The sequence below is a fragment of the Camelus ferus genome, chromosome 16, assembly GCF_009834535.1.
Source record: "Camelus ferus isolate YT-003-E chromosome 16, BCGSAC_Cfer_1.0, whole genome shotgun sequence".
In the NCBI taxonomy this organism is placed as follows: Eukaryota; Metazoa; Chordata; class Mammalia; order Artiodactyla; family Camelidae; genus Camelus; species Camelus ferus.
Window position 1 is genome coordinate 27217349 of NC_045711.1, and position 17529 is coordinate 27234877.

The following is a 17529-nucleotide window of genomic DNA, read 5'->3' on the forward strand; positions in this document are numbered from 1 at the left end:
AATCAAAGTCGAAACCCAGAGTGACTTCCAGTCCTTTTTGGCTTCTCGCCCTTTGCATTCACTGGGCCTGCTCGGCAGCTCTTCATGGTGTGTGCAGTGGTGCTGCCAAGTTCTCTGTCATCCGAGTGCAGGCTTCAGTTATGTAACCAATGCGATGAAAAAGCAAAAGCCAGTTTTCATTTTTTTTCCTCACTCGGCTGAAAATTTCATCTCTCACTACTCTCTTAATTTGCCTTCCGTTTCCTCTTTGTGGAGTCTGTATCTATATATTTTTTCTGAATAAGTAAGTGCTCTCAGGGGAGGGAAAGGAAAAAGCAGAGTTGAGAGATTTAGAGGGTTTTCTTCGTCTCTTTCACAAGCTTTGTTTTCTTTCATAAGAGATGCAAACATGAAAGAAGAGTTTTCCACTGCTAGAAAAATTGAGTGTCCACGACTGAAATATGATAATGACATGGTCTTTGCTCCTAGAGCAGGGAAGCAAACAGACTAGGACACAAGTGCCTACTCTCCACTCTGCAAGGTTCCGTAGTAGAAGCGTTGGGTAGGGGATGAGGACAGGTGTTAGGTGGATAACAGATGGCTTTTGAGGGTTTGCCCAGCAGTCAAAGGGAAAAGGGCCACTGCAGGCTGAGAAAATATCCCCCATGAGGGTACTGAGGGCAGATAGAGCATGGCATGTTTGGGGAACCCACGGTCATTGCACAGGGCTGGTATGTTGGGTGGGTAAGTCCTGGGCAGTTGGAGGTGGGCATGGGGGATGCGGCTGTAGAAGTGATGGGGCCAGGCTGTGCACGCTGCAGTTGCCATGGTAGCACCTCATGTGACGTGATGGCATGGAAGCTTTTGCAGCAGTCAAATGATTCGGTCAAATCTGTGTTAAAGAAAGTTAGTCTCACCAAGACAGAGGATGATGGACTGGAGGACATGTGAGAGGGGAGGGAGGGAGACTGGCTCGTTCATTTCATTAAGCAAATATTGATAGAGTTCCTTTTGTATGCTGGGCATCATTCCAGGTCCTCAGATACAGCAACGAACAAAACAAGATTATTTTCTGGAAGGGAAAGCCAATAAATATGCGATATATATGCAACTAAATATATGATCTAGAAATGCATGACATGTAACTACATGATAGATACGTATGTATGTGTGGTGCGATGAGGGCTGTGGACAGGATCTGTTAAGAAACTGAAGTGAGTAAGGACACAGAGTGATGCGGAGCCACCGTGGACCAGCGGCCCGGAGAGGGGCTCTCCGAGCAGATGGACCTGGAGCAGAGAGCTGGATGAAATGAGGGATCCAGCCACGCCGATACTTGGCAGAAACTATACAAATATTTTGGTGAGGATGAGCATGGCCCAAATTAGAGGGTGATGATAGGGAGAGATGACAGAAAATTTTAGGAGGTGAAATTGAAAGGATGTCTAGCTTTGGGGGGTGAAAAAAAGGCCCAAGGTGGGGCCTGCTTTTTTGGCTCGATCTCTGGATGGCTGGTGGTGTCATTAATTAGGACAGAGAGTGACAGGAAAAGAAGTATTTCATTAGAGAAAAATAATAAAAATAATGAATATATTGTCTTTCAGGGGCTGGGGGCACATCCTGGACTCTCTTCCATGTTCCTGGCCCTTGTTCTTCCTGAGGAGCCGCTCCAGGTGTCAGGGAAGTTTTATATAATACCATTTTTCCTTTAAGAAAAGGATGGAAGATCTCAGCTCTGAACATCAGGAATTTAGGGGCTGATGGACAGTTGACTTGGCTTGTTTCCTGTTTTTCCCCCTCCCTTTTTCTTTTTGATTCCAGCCAGTGAGACCATTTATTAGAAGTCAAGTCTGCTTATCCAATCCCCTTAGAAGAATATAATTCAGACAACGTGTGAGGATAAGAGCATCTGCTTCTGGGTGCAGGGCCTCCGTTATTCGGAGAGCCGCAGTCCAGGTCACCAGCCTGACTGGAAAACCACGCTAAGCAGATCCTGCATTCTGAAGACCAGCAGGAAAAGTCAAGATTGATGACAACTTCAGCCTAGGTCGGGGGTCAGGTGATTACGAGTTTTCTGAGCTGGATTCTTGAAGAAGATTTTAATTCAAAAGATTACCACAATCTAGAGATTTCTGAATATGATACTTGCGCAAAATTGTCCGGTGGGGTCAGAGAGTTGCGTTTTCCCCCTTCACCCTGATGGCTGATCACGCGTTCCTCCAAGGGGGCGCCAATGGTACTTGAATTGCTTACATAGTTTCCCATCATTTTGCTAATTACATTGTGGCGTTTGTTGCCTCCTGTGCAATTGTTACGCTGGGAAGGGTGGTTGTTAGCAAAACCACTTCTTCATGGGGCAGGAGCCCGCTGCCGGTGTCAGAACTCGCAAGGCGTGGTTGGCCTTGCCTGAGTGAGCATGTGTGAGGCCCACAGTGGGATGGCCAGTGACCCATCTCAGGCTTCTAAACACTGATATTGCGCCATCTTGCTACCTTTCCAAACAGAACAGGAGAGGCTGGCCAGCTTACGACTGGGTCACCTTTACTCTTGTTTTCTAACTGGGCTGAAATTCCGGTCCAGGCTGGGAGCCTCCAGGCTTTCGCGCCTTCTCATGGCTGATCTTCAGACTTTGAACACCCACTCTGTCTTCTTCCTGGGGGCCCTGTGGTGTCAGGGGCTCTTGTGGGTGGCGTAACATGAAAGGCACGCTCTGGTTTGGGGGAGAGACTTTTGGTGTGGATGGAAGTCAAATTTTAAATCAAACCAGAAGGCCGTGTCCTCTCTGGAAGACCACGAGGACAGAAGGAAGGAGGAGGCGGGACCCATGGCTTCCCACTGTTCTTAGACTGGACACCAAAACCCTTAGGGTGGCCTCTGGGGCCTCCTGGCCCTAAGGAATGAGCCTTTATCTGCCTCCTAGATTCATCTTGTGCCCTTCTTTTCCTTGGCAACTAAGCTCCATCAATTTTGGCCCTTGATTATTGTCTGTTTCCCTAAGCTTTGGGTTCTGTGAAGTCAGGGGTCATGTTTATCTGCCCACCATATTTGTTGATTGAAGGGATGGATAGATGGATGGATGGATGAATAAATGAATGACTTAGGTGGGGAGCTTGAACTTGGAAAATTGTCCTAGTGCCATGTTCAGCCTAGGAAAGATCCTTTTCTAATAAACTACCCAGGACTGTAAAGGTTAAAAGTTCCTTTCCAAAAGGAGATGATGCCTTAGAAACCATTAATCCTGTGGAGACTTGGAAAGGAAGGTCTTGAACTCCAGGAAAGGAGTTACTCTGAAGCCCCTCCTGAATGTGGGTCCGAGTCTCAGGCTTTGACTAAGTAATGCTTCCATACAAACGTACAGCAAGGGGGTCCAATTTTTAAAAGCAAGGCATGCATTTGGAAGAGCACTTAGGCTAAACACCATGCCAGTCATTGAAAGGGAACCCTGAGAATGGCTTGGCGGTTCATTCCTAAATAATGTGATTCGGGCTTGTTTTGAAGCTTTAAAAATAAGCAAATTCAAAGAAATATATACTTGCCACCAGCGCTTCTGCAAAAGGGAAAGAAAACTGAAAGCGGGTCGAATGTTAAGCCCGCATCACCCTGACAGAGTGTGTTCAATATGCACAGAAGCAGCGGGGGGGGGGGGGGGTAAGCGGCTGATTTGCTTCTGTTGGGAGGGCTCATACCCCGGGCTGCGCTGGGAGGGGGGGGCCCTGAGCCGCAGAACGTACTGGAAAGGCAACGTGCTGATTCCTCCCGAGAGAGGGAGGAGCCGCGTTTACAGTCCTGGAAAGGACTGCTTATCAGAGCTGACTTCCTTCCAGCAACCTTCATCTTTTTATACTATTTGTCTTGCAGCAACTTGAGTCTAAAAGGACCTTGGAGTTGAGAAGCCAATTTTCCAAAAGATAGGCTATGTTTGAGTTTGGATGGGTGAAGCTGGGGGAGAGGGCGGCGCCTGGCTCTCAGACGTACCCGGATCAGTCCTGGGCTCTTGGCCGGTGGAGGTCCAGCCTTCCTTTGCAGAATCTTACCTTTCACCTCTGCTTCCTACCTGGACTTCCCCTTGGCTCATCCTTGCTGTTTTATTTAAGATCTACTCCGGCAAGAGTCTTGTGTAGGAGAGCGGGGGCTCTGGTGGGGGGAACTCGCGAAAGCAGTGGCTGGAGGGACCCGACCCTGGCCAGCCATCTGAGATTGTGTGTGGTGGTCAAGGGGCAGTCCAGTCACTGGGATTCAGTCCAGTCACTGTCCCTGTGACTCAGCCAGTGTGACACTCTGCTCAGGTCACTCCCTCCTTACAGATCCGTCATCTGTAAAAGGGGACAATCGGATGGGCGGAGTTCTCAGTTTCAGGATCTCCGAGGTGTCCCATCTACACTGGGGAGCGAGTCCCAGCAAGAGGCTGCGTAGAACAGGGACGCTGCTTCGGCTCCTTCACGTCCATTGCCTAACGTAAGATCCTTTTTTGGGGGGAGGGGATTAGATTGATGTATGTATTTATTCATCTATTTTTTAATAGAGGTACTGGGGATGGAACCCAGGACCTCCTGCATGCTAAGCACGTGCTCTACCACTGAGCTCTACCCTCCCCACCAACGTAAGATCCTTTTTGTAAAAGCCACATGGCCCCAGTGTACAGGGCCGTACTGACGGTGCCATAGGCAAAGGTGTGTATGTGGGAAACCCTTTACAAACAGTGTGTGGGCTGCTGGTACATAAAGTCAGGTCGCCATCTATATTTATGCTTTATTACATCATTGGGGAATTGTGAGAATGGCTTCTATAACCTTGTGACAGAGAAGCAGGGATTTGAAGGCAGGGCTTCCACAGCAATTGTTCAGGGTCTCATATTAAGTCTGCATCCGATGACCTGAGAACTGGCAGGTCCTCAGTCGGGTAAAAGCATGGTATGGAGGACGAAGGGTGTTTTGTAGCCAAAGGGAGGCTATCTGTTTGCTGAACAGTCAGAAGCTTCTCCCCCTCTCCTTCTCTCCTCTGGCCTCCGCTCCTTCCCGTTCTGCGTCCTCCCTGCCCATCCCACCAGCCTTGGGTCATCTCCTGCAGGGAGGGAGGGCACGGGCTTTCTGAGCGCAGCCCGTGTTTACTGCTACCAGCTCTGCAGCAGCTCTGGCCTTCATGAGGCCAAGAGGCCTGCATTAAAGGCTGTTACTGAAGCCAGAAGGTTGCAATCAGGAGTTTGCTGGTGAGGCTACGGGTCACCAGAAGGGTCACCCCTGACTTATTTCCATGTCCCCCAGCCCTGTCAGGAGGTCCATGGGGGCACAGAAAGCAAACACAGTGGAGGACTCCAATCAGAAACAGCCTGTGACCTTCTCTGGCCCAGAGCAGTCACAATGGTCCAACTCTCCTGTGACTCCGTTAGGACTTGGGTGGAGGCGAAAAGCCTGTATCTGAGTGCCTGGGCCTGGCTTTGTACTTGGTGCATTTCTGCAGATGCGTGCAAACCTGGGCCAGAGACTCGTGCGTGTGAGCATGTGACACTCACGGGAAGAGAGCTTTCATGGGATACAAAAGCTTGTAAAAGTCTTGCCTGTGGTACCAGCAGGTTCAAAGCGGCCAGCCTACACAGGGCTGTCTCGGTGTCCCTTGCTCTTTGTTCGAAGGCTTGACGGAGCCAACCTGGGTAGCATGGCGAATGGACAAGTGGGTCCGACTGCCTCCCTGTCGCTAAGTGGATTTGACCAATCAATCAGTAATCAGGTCCCATCAGTATGGGAAGGCGATGAGGAGAAGCTTGTTTTGAATACAGCGTTGAAAGAGATGGGGCGAGCAGGGCAGGAGGCCCATCCCTGTTTCTATCATGGCCTCAGTGTCCCCACTTCATGATTGGTGACATTCTTTAGCAGCAACATTCCCTCTTTGACTCTCAGATTCCTTTTGGAATGGAAGCTCCCCGGGGAGTATTATGGGCCTTTTCTGGGTCTTTGGGAGCTGTTGTCCTGTACTTTTAATATGCATAGTTCCTCACCTATTGACTTCATAGAATGGTCCCAATTTACATGTTGCTTTGCATGTGATTTGCATGACATTAGGTCCATTCCCCCTTCAATGAATATTTATCAACAGTCACATACCATGGAAGATGCTAATATAATGAGGAGGACTAAGGATTCAAAATCCTCTCCTCCGAACCTTTGTTGCTTTTCAGCAGCAGCCTCCAGCTCCTTTCCAGTCCACTAATCCATCTCTCCACCTACTTCGCTTTGACGAGCTTCTTAATAAAATGTTGATCTTCTTGGGATAATCACCAGTTTGGCTTCTCAGAGTTTAGCCCTGCCTGGAACACGTACCCCGAAGAGTCAGCGCGTACTGAACTTGTACAGGCACATGGTTCTTTAAGTCATGTCCACCCGTAACGTCATGGATTTCCTGGGCACCTTTCCTTTTAGACTGGCCAAGTGTCTGCTATGCAGCGGTCATATACCTCAAGAAGACTTCAGAAGGAGAGCCATGGTCGTTATTCCACTTACACTGAGGAAAGGAAGAAACGGAGACATGAACCTTCCAAGGAATTTACCAAGGGCTCTTATGCCAAATTCAAGCCCAACTTGAGGCAAGACTAGGTTAGATTCAACATGTATTTTTCTGGATTCTGTTATGTCTGAGGACCATGACAGACGAAGAGGGAGGCACAGATACACAGAGATGCTATAGAGGGATCATAACACATGTTTCCTGTCTGAGTACAACCCTCCTGACTCATTTTGGGGTGGTGTCACTTGCTCGGCTGTTGGACTGGACATGGATGGACCTGTGTGATATTTGTGTCCATTGCTTCAAAGATCCCTCCACTACTCCACAGAGTCGTGTATCATGGACACTCTTTGAAGGGGGCCTCTGTGTAAGACAGAGTAGTATGGATCATGGTAACACAGTAACAAATTCAAAACTGTGAGTTTGCACAATCCAAAAAGACGACCATCTCTCCTCTAAGTGCTGACTTGAAGATCTGGTTCCTTTTATCCGGCAGCTCAGCCATCTTGGAGTCTTTCCCTTCCAGCCACAGGGACAAGCTGGGTTAGTTGTCCACCTGAGAGGTGGTGTGCTTTGCTTCTGTCCAGAGCTCAGGAAGATGAACAACACATTTGCAAAGAAGATTGGGAAATGCAAAATTGCACAGACATGTAGGTGTACACGAATGATCTCTGCCACACACACTTAACTGATGGCCTCAGACAGATCACCTCTTCTCTCCAAGCTTTACTTCTTTATCTATAAAATGGGGACAATATCCTCTAGCTTCTGGAATTCTTTGAGGATTAAATAAGATCATGCATAGGAAGGTAGCAGCCAGCACAATGCCAGGCACAGAGCAGAGGCCACAAGATCACTTGCCTCCCTGCCCTCCCTCCCTGTTAGTTTCTGAGAGCCCACAGGAAGAGAGGAAGCAGTATGGTCCACATATGGTTTTAATTGGATAAATCAGGAGGTGAGGAGATGCCATTTGCATTCTTTGCGGATCTTCTCAAGGCAAATGAGTAATCTCTGGCTGTTTGGAAGGAAGAGGTCTTCCTAGCCCACGCTGAGCCCTTCCTGACTGCTTTTGGTGGCTATGTTTCCGAGGTCTGTTAGAAAAGATAAAGGCACAGAATGGTACTGTCCATGAGCTCAGGGCACTGACGTCGAAAGCCAGAGCAGTTTGCTGGGTTGTTCTTGTGAGTTGTACGTAGTGAAGGGCAGGCGGTGTGCCCTCCAAATTATTAACACAGGTGCTGGGAGCTGACTCAATGATACTCTGCTTACTGGATAAGCTGAAGGTGGGTGGAGATTGTGTGTACAGATGGGCTCTCGCTCTGACTCACGTCTCAAAGGTGTTGACATCTAGGGCACAGCTTTGGGAAATGCTCTATTTAGAAAGCGTTGGCTGATGGCCTGGGCTGTGTTCTCATCCTCTAGAATATGTTAGAAAAGTCAATCAGATGGAGATGCTGGCTTTCCTCTCCTTACAGACCCTCATCCTCTAATTCCAATACCCCCATTTATGTTAGCTGGTATGACTCACTTTTTCTTTGTGACCCCTGGAGAATTTAGATTTATACCCTTAACGTTCTTTTTTTTTAAAGGTCCAATGTAAGTCAGTTGTGAAAAATCAGAATGGGTCCAATGCCTTAAAAAAATACCAATTTATAGTAGTAAGGTAAATAGTTTATAGAAATACTTTGAGCTACAGATAATAAAACTTTAATAACAGTGATTTAAAATGAAAGGCATTTAACAGCCTCACAAGGAAGTCTGGAGGATGGTAGTGCAGGGCTAGTTCACCACTCAATAATGACCCCCCCAATCTATGCTTCCTTCTACCTTTCTATACTGCCTTCGCTTAACTTGTTGGCCTTTCACCGTCACAGATATTGTCACATGGTCACAAAACAGCTTCTGCAGCTCCAGGCATCACATCTGCATCCAAGGCAAGAAGAAGTAGAAAGAGCCTCGCTGAGCTGTGGGACAGCTTCAAGCAGTCTAATATGTGTGTACTTGGATTCATTGCTTTTTATATAGACTTTCTTTTGTTTTCTTTGTTTATCTTTTTATTGAAGCATAGTCAGTTATAATGTATCAATTTGTGGTGTATAGCATAATGTCCCAGTCATGCATATATATACATATACTCATTTTCATGTTCCTTTCCATTAAAGGTTATTACAAGATATTAAAAATATGGAACACTTCATGAATTTGTGTGTCATCTTTGTACACAGACTTTCAGTTAAGCTTCACTGCATTACTATCTCAAATCCAGAATATCTCTGGTTCAGAAACTTCAGAGAGTAAATTTATAATAAATTTATTCTAGATTTATACCAGAAAAAAAAAAAAAGAAGGAAGTACTAGCTATGTCTGTCCCTTTTATCAGGACAGCAAAAGCTCATCTTAAAATGTCAATTAGGAGAAACTATTTTCATGTAAAGCCAATGCAATCTGACTTTAGTTCCGAATTCTGGGTTCGTTCATGTTCTGGAATCTCTGTCTTCTCTTTCACTTCCTTGTAGAGGGAACCCTAGACTATAGGGTTTTGTTTCTCTCCTTTCCTCTGGCATGTCTCCTCTGAAGATGCGAGACAGAGACAGAGACAAGCAGAGAAAGAGACAGAGAGGGAATTATCCTGGACGTAGGGAGAGGTGTTTTGATCTATTTCAGCCAATGTTAACTAACACTTTTTGTTTGTTTCATTTTGTTTTGTTTTATTCCCTAGCCATATCTTTAATATCACCTGCTATGAATATACCTGCTTTCCCAGTGAGGTTCTGCACCTCAGTGGTTGTAGTAAGATTCCAGATTTTCAAATGGTGATGCAAGAATGACCATAGTTGGGTAGGTGGCTGGACAGTCAAATTTATCGGTAAATTGTTTTAGAGAGCTCAACAATGAAATCTGTTACAGATGCAGAAATCAACTTTTACAGAACTGCCTAGGACTGGACCTGGTGTTTGGATAGCAGGGTTTTCATACCTGCTTTAACACGTATAAATAAAAACTGACTTTATTATTTTTTTAATAAATTTATTTTTTATTAATTTGGGGGGGGGTAATTAGGCTTATTTATTTATTTATTTATTTATAAAGGTACTGAGGATTTTTGAACCCAGGACCTTGTGCATGCTAAACACACACTCTACCACTGAGCTATCCCCTCCCTCAAAAACTGACTTTAGACACCAGTTCATTTCAAACGCTATTAAAAAAAAAAAAAGAATTCTTCCTTCCCCTCTCCTTTTTATAGTCTACAAAAACAGAAATGAAGTCCCAGGAATTTTAAGGAACGAATCAAAGCCCTTGGAATGGTCATATTAAAAATACTATGGATTTTATTTTGTATTATCTGAGGAGCAGACCCAAGGCCACCACACACGGCAGACATTGCTGATCAATTACAGCCAACTGAATGCTAGTTTATGGTTTCACAGTCCATCTTAGTAGAATGCTTCCACAATCGACTGCCAAACCATCAGGGTTGGTTGCTGAGAGGTGATAAAACCTAAATGCCACACCTGTCATGGACATCTTCCATGGCTTTCCCTGAATAGGTCTGAAAACCAGAACACCACTTCATTCATTCAATTAAATTCTAATTGTTTTCTAAGATGATGAATTCCCTTTCAAACACAGTCTTCCCAACGCCCCCACCTGAAAGGTCTCTGTTAAGTCACAGAGTCAGAGATGATGTGAAGTGTGCCCCCACATCTGTGATTGTTACCCTGGGGTGCGCAGAGCTGGCCCTGGAGATATTCTTATGGTGAGGTACCAACTTCTTCTCTGCAGGAGTTCCTCAGAGAGGAATAGCCAGTGGGTGACGTGGAAAGGCCTCCAACTCTCCTTCCCACAGCTGGGGACATTTGTTGGTGGAAGGCACGAATGTCTTGCCCCAGAATTAGCAGTGGTAGCACATTCTTTTTCCCACAAGTCTCCGGCGTAACTCAGCGGGACACCTGGGGAGCTGATCCACACGGACCTGGGCTTATAGGACCTGAGAATGCCAGGTCTTTGGATTATGTGAGAATAGGGTGGAGCCCATTTGGAAGAAGGGGGACAGAAGGGACAATATGCCACTGGAGGTAAAGGGCAGCCAGATAGTCAAAAAGTGGTTGCTGTTTTTAGCTAAAGAGTAGTTAGAACATTGTCTCAAAGAGAAAGTACTGGCGAGTACGTTAACCCTTTCTAAGATGTGTTTCTCTTCTCAAGGAGATTATTTTTGGCATTTTAGTTGTCTTCAGCCTTCACGGGATGGGTCACTGAGCCTGGCTTTAGATGTGAAGAACGAGGTATTTGGAAATTCACAAGTGTTTGTGCAACACAATTTTGATTTACAAAATACTGTCACATGATATCCTTTGAGTCTAGAATTGTGAACACACAGTGTTTTTGATCTTGTCTTCCCTGAGGTGGGCATTCTACAGAATATAAATTAATTCTTACAAATTAATGGCAAAATAGTAGTTAACATTTATTGAAAGCTTTTGCTCTCACTAGGCACTGTTTTAAGCACATTACACGCGTATCTTGAATTCTTACAACCCTTTAAGACACGTACTATCATCAACCCTATTTACAGAGGAGAAAATGAAACACAGAGAAGGTAAGTGACTTTCCCAGGGTCACACATCCATGAAGTGGCAAAACCCATTTCTGAGCTCAATAAGTAACCGGATTCGACCTCAAAGCCAGGAAGCTGAAACCCAATTCGCTTTTCTGTCCCTTTCACCTTTAAAACGCATTAATTATGATTCAACGTCTGTTTTCCTTGAATGAAAGTGAAAAAATGTTCTAAGTAGCAGTGCTGGTTCTAGGTGCCCCTCTCCACCCTGGTTTTCGTGTTTTCTGCTTCTTTGCTGCAAAGGAGAATACCCCACATCTTCAAGAAATCAGACTGCTTTCTGGATCTTTCTTTTTTTCCCCAGCTCATTTTAATGTAGCTTCTCCCAGTCTCCCTTCCACTTCCTGATCAGGTCCACTGGGCTAACATTCCAAGGGCAGCAAAAAACTTCAGCTGGGGAGCCCCAGTTGTTGTTGTTTTTCAGCTTCCTTTGATCTTATTTTGTGGTTGACTTGGCGAAAGTCCACATCTGTCACCAACAGGCTTTAAAGCGGCTGCAACTCAAAGCCCCTATCGGATTTGACCTCAACACACCCAGATCTGAGGCATCCATTTCCTTTCGGTCCTGGATGAATAAGCGGGGTTTCTCCGACTCGACAGTCATCTCTCCTGCTCTCTCTCTCCCTCGCCTCCCCCTCAATAACCCTTCAGACTCAGGGAGGACCTTTGCTTGTTTCTGCTGCTGGACGGCATATGTTGTGTTCTAACCCTTCCTGTGTTTGCTGTAGGTATGGCCGTCCTCCAAGACAAATCACTGATGTTGGGGAGGTCACCCGGGCGTCGTTCCGCTGGGGGATGGGGAGGAAGATGTCTCTGGTGATACACTCCTGGGGCCGCCTCCACCTCCCGGCCGGCTCCGTGCTTGTTTGACGGCTGAAGCGCTGGACCCCGGGGACCCCAAGCTGCGAGCTGGCGGAAGAGGGAGGAAGAGACATGCTTTACCTGCTGGCCCTGTCATTTGATGAAGGGGAAGCTTGCATGGGGCAGACCTCAGGCAACAGATGTTGGTGGAGGATCTGCCAAAACTGTGTTGAGGGTAAGCGAGTGATGCATATGTTACTTGACACGGGAGGATTAGGGAAACCATGAGGAAGCATGCCTCGTCCCTTCGCACCGTGACACCTCGGGGGAGTGAAGGCTGAGAACAGAGAAGCACGGTCCGTGCACACACAGGGAAAGACGGGCCAAGGGCAGGCGGCTTGAACCACCTTGGCTTTTCTCTCCCCCACCAGCCACCCCCACTCCTCCCCTGCTGGGGCGACTGGCAGGCGCGGTGAGACGTATTGTACAAGCTGCAAAATCAGAGGCAGGAATACTTTGATGGAAGAGCTGCCTTCGGAGCTGTCTTCCCTTGTTCTGCCCAGTCAGCCCTCCCCGCCCTTCCCCACATTGAAAAGGGGAGGTGGTGCGATGCCCAGTCCTCTTCCCTGGACTCTGCAGATGAAGTCAGATGGAAGGCGGCCAGTGGGTCCCACCATTTGTCTCTGTTGGTGGCACAAGGGAGCGTCTCTGAGAATGAATACTATTCAACGGGCTCAGGCCAGCAGAGAAAGCAGTGAAGTGGCCACTGGAAATCTGAGACGGGGATAAGTGAGAACCAGGCAACAAGCGGGAAGAAGTGGGCTGGGTTCCACCGTTCCTTTCTTCCGCTTTGTGTTCGGTATTTGTGGGACCCTACATCCCGCTGGCGGAGCTCGAGGCAAGCAAGAGGCACAGGCCCTCGCGTGCCTTCCCCCCCTGTGACATGGTAGCCGGGTGGAGGGGACGCAGAAAAGAGGGGGCGGGCGACAGTGGAAGGCGGGCCTTGGGAAGGACACATTTTAATAAGGAGATGGCTTTTGGAAACAATTCCAGAATCTAAATCTCTGTCCCGGGCTACCGCACTCAGGGAGGAGAGGGTAGGACAACCGAGTTGAAGTCCGGTACTGGATCCGTTGAAGCCGGAGGAATTCTCAAAGCGGGGAGCCCCCGACAAGGAGAGGTCAAGGTCGCTCATCCCCACCCAGTGAAGCGAGCCTGTAGGCCAAGTCTTGGTGGTCCTCCATCATTCCAACCTATTCCCCCGAGATTCTGGGAGGGATGGAGAGAAGGTGGGAAGGGAAAGGATTGTAGAAAAAGAACAACGGGGGAAGAAAACATGAAATGTGGAGAGGGTGGGCGAAGGGTAGGGAGAGTGTGAGAGAGGGTGAGGAAGAAAAGGAGACCTGAGAGGGGAAGGATGGCCCGAGAGGACCACAGAGGGGGTGAGAGGCGGCGGTGTGGGCCCTCAGGTGCAGGACCTAGCCTTGCATGTTGCACACTGGGAAGCAAGTTTGAGGCACAGAGTCAAGAGCAAGCACTCAGACGAGGGGAACTACAAGAGCTTAACACACTGTGGCTAGAATATCTCCCCGTGTCTTTCCTTCCCCCTTAGAGATCAAACTGAAGTCTCCCGCCGAGAGGTCTGTGCCGACCTTTCTCAGAACACGAGAAACAGCGTAGAGAAGCTGTGGCAGGATGGAGTCTGCTTGATGCACAACAGGAACAGGCCGAGCGTCTTTCCTGGGCTGCTTGTCATGACCAGGAGAGTTCTCCCTTCAGAGGTGCGTCCCATTAGACCCCGAAGGTGTGCTAGGCGCTGCTGGAAAACTTAAATACTCTGGAAGGATGGATTTGTTTTCTTAAAATGCCACAACAAAACACCACCAACTGGGTGGCTTAAGCCACAGAAATTTATTTTCCACTGTTCTGGAAGCTGGAAGTTTAAGATCAAGGTGTCAGCAGCTGTTTACTCTCTCTCGTGGCTCCGGGGGAAAGTGGACGGGGGCTCCTTTAGTGATATCTGATTCCCGAGGTCTCTTCAGCCTCTGACCCCCAACGAGCAGGTAAAAAGAACTCCTTTGGAGATTAAATGCACCTTTGAGTTTTCATAATGAATTCCAAACTAGCCAATGAGAAAACAGAATGCAACTCGGGAATTAGGGGAGAAGGGAAGGGGGTGTCTCCTCCAGGATTTTTCTCCCTGGGCCCAAAGTATTTACATTCAGATTTGCATCTGATTTACATATAATTTGGGTCCGGCTACAAAGCCTGTCTGTTGTTCAGATAATGTTTAAGCTAAAGGTGACTTCCAGAATGTTCCACTCTGCCCTGTCTTTCCTCGCCCCGTCTACTCAGATCTACAGTGGAAACGTCCAGACTTTCGGGGGATAAGGGCAGTGGCTGGGTCACACACTTTGTGTGTCAGCAATGCTGCTTTCCACTATGCATTTTATTGTCACAAAGCATCTTGGACAGCAGACAATTCCAGGACAGGGTGGCCTGGAGGGTTGGAAGCAACACGTAGAGGAGTGAACTCAGCTGAACTGGAAAGGGGATGGTTGGCCAGAAAAGCCAAAATAAAGTTAATTCTGGGAAAATTAATTAATGACAGTAGCTAACACTTATGGAAAGTGCTTTCTTACAAAGTGCCTGGTGGTGTTTTCAGCACCGTACATGTATTATGTGTTTCATCACCATAACAGCCCTACAAGGTGTGCATAACTGTCACCCCCATTTTATAGATGAGTAAACTGAGACCCACAGATCGGTAACTTGCCTGAGATCACGCAGCTTGAAAAGAGACAGAATCAGGACTTGAATCGGTCCTCAGACTCCAGAGCTGGGCGGAGCTAGTCTACTAGGCTGTGTACAGAACAAGGAGGCAGAGTTCTGGGAGTGAGAGAGAGCCCAGCTCTTAGCTTCAGGTTACAGGGATAGACCCTCCGGCCAGGAGATGGCTGGGGACAGGATGTCTGGATGTCCGGGGACTCAGGTGGTGGATGGAGGCTGCCGAGGCCATGCGTGCAGCATGAACGAACTACAGCTTGGCTTTCGCTCTGTCCTGCTCTGGCTTTGTCCGAAGCCACCAGTGTGTATTCTTTCTTTTGACAGAGAACTCCCTTCAGGGCTGGAGCTGGTCTCAGCCTGTGGCCGTGCCCAAGCGAAGCCTGCCGATGTGGACAAGTGGGAAATACTTGGTCAGTGGCCTGCAGTAAGAGGGTGGCCCGCCAAACTATGAATGGCAAGGATGAGTCAGCTCCTGTAGAGTCAAACTCAAAGAACCCATCTTATCAGGCCCCGAATGGCCAACAGGGGACTGCTGTTCCCTGGGGGAGGAGAGAGGCTGCTTAAGTGGCCTCTCCACAATGGGAAAGGTAAAAATAAAGAGAGCCTCTGCTGGCGGACGCCTGGAAATAACTCCGCCACGCCACTGAACCAAACCCTTCTGTTTCCAGTATTGATCTGAAATGCGGCTGTTCCTCTAGTTCCTACTTCTCTTTCTTAGATTTTGTTTTGTTTATCGGGAGGCTGTCAACTGGTCTAGAATGAGAAGTCGCCGGCAGCAGCTGGGAGGTGAAGGGGGTTGTAGCTGAAAACAAACTTCGCAGGAGTGAAGGGGGCGAAAATAATTAATGAAAGATGGTGTAGAGGCCACCGGTTGGTGTTGGCTGAGGCCGTGTGAGAAACTTCCTCGTGCTGGGGCACGTTGTCCAGGAGAGGGTGTTGTCATCTGAATTAATTTGCATGACAATAGACCGGCCCCTTATTATGCATAGGAATGCTAATGGGTACCAGCCTCGGAACATTTCCATGGGAAAAGGATCTTCCTTTGAGGAGGCAACCTCTTCCTGCTCCCCCTCCCCTCCCTCCTCCCCTGCCTCCCTCTCCTCCCTCCTCCTTCCTTTTTGCCCTCCTCTTTTTCTCCTGTCCTCCTCCTTCTCACAGTGGAAAGCCGCACCCCGCCAATCGCTCACCCAGTGGAATATCCCCTCGGGGCCAGCACTCTAAGTGGGAAGGAAAGGGTGCTCTGAGGTGGAAGGAATGCTTTTCAAAACCTCCCCCAGACTCGTGTTTCTCCCTCCCACCTCTTACGAAATGACCAAGAAGGAGGTGTGAGTGTGTGTGTGTAGTTTAATTAAAAACAAATGGATCTGCAATACTGCCAACTCTTGGTAACTGATGACACGGGTTGGGGGGAAGACGCTGTGAGAGCAGGTGGGGCAGAGGATGCCGAAGTTTAGGGTGGGAGCGGGTTCCAGGAGAAAGGATGGAGACGAAGGTGGCATGGACTTTATTTAAGTACCTGGGAAGCCATCTGGGAGCAAGCCGTTCCCTTGTGGCTTTCTCATCAGTGCTCTCTTGTAGGACCTGAAACAAGGCATGGTGCAGCTGCTCAGCCTTGCTTCCCTCACTTCTGCTCTGGGGGTGGAGGGGGATGTAGAATTACAGGGGAGCCAGAGTATCTGGGTTCAAATCCCATCTCCAACTTTTCACCAGCCATCTGACTTTGGCCCTGTGACTTAACACTTTGTTGCCCCAGTATCCTTATGGGTAAAATTGGTACATAAGCACCACCATTAAGGAAGGTGCTTAGAACATACCCGGCACACTGAAAGCACCCAGTAAATGTCAGGTGTCACCATCCTTCCTTTCTTCTCTGGTTAGTTCTTCCATTTGACGGCCTCCATTGTCTCCATGTCCCTTTAGAAAATAACCTAGGTGGCCCCTTAGGCTGTTAGATGTCTGATTACATTGGCAGCCCCACCCTCACCCCTCCGCTGCTGTCCCCCATCACTACCACCACCGTGGGGGTGGCAGGCTTGGTGAGACTGGACAGCTCAGGAGCAAATAGCACCCTTCAGAAGGGACTGTCCCTGTTTTGTCACATTGTATCCAATAGGTTAGCAGAGGCGCCCAACGTACTCACTTAACTGTGGCTGCTGCAATTCTAGAAGGGCTTACACACAATGTGTCTCATGGTTTAAAGTGTTCTCTCTTCCCCAGGACAAGATTTGATTGCCGGGGTTGAAATTTTGCATCTAAAAGTAATTTTGCTTTGCTTAGTTTTGCCCCCACAGTGTTCCTGAAGAGAAGAAATAGGGCATCTCACTAGAGAAGCACGTGACTTACAGGCTTGGACAATGAGTCTTGAATATTTTTGCAGCATTTTTCTCACACTTAAAAAAAAAAAAATCGGAGGCTCAGTTTTGAGAAATACAAGTATTTGATTTCCTGTACTGTCATTTAATTTTTCAAAACAGATATTTCCACTAAATGTAAATCAAGCAGGTGGTAATTTTAAATATCCTTTTTTGTGAGTCCTTTATTAGAGGGTGTGATGGGAGGACCACCCATCTGGTCTTGACTCATGAAGCTCTAGCATCATGAGTGAGTGGTACCCATGGCAGGATGACATCAGGACGTGGACTTGAGACAGATGTAAAGCCTGTTTGTTCTTATGCTCAAGATAGCCATATCTCGTAGACCAGTTTCAGCTGTTCCATGCTAGAGGGGCGTTAACATGACAGCAAATCTCCAGAGGAGGGTCATTTGGTTCTATTTTGCCTCAGTCCTGTTCCACATTTTAATCAATAAAAATTAGATGAAGCCATAAAAGAAAGGTTTAATGGGAG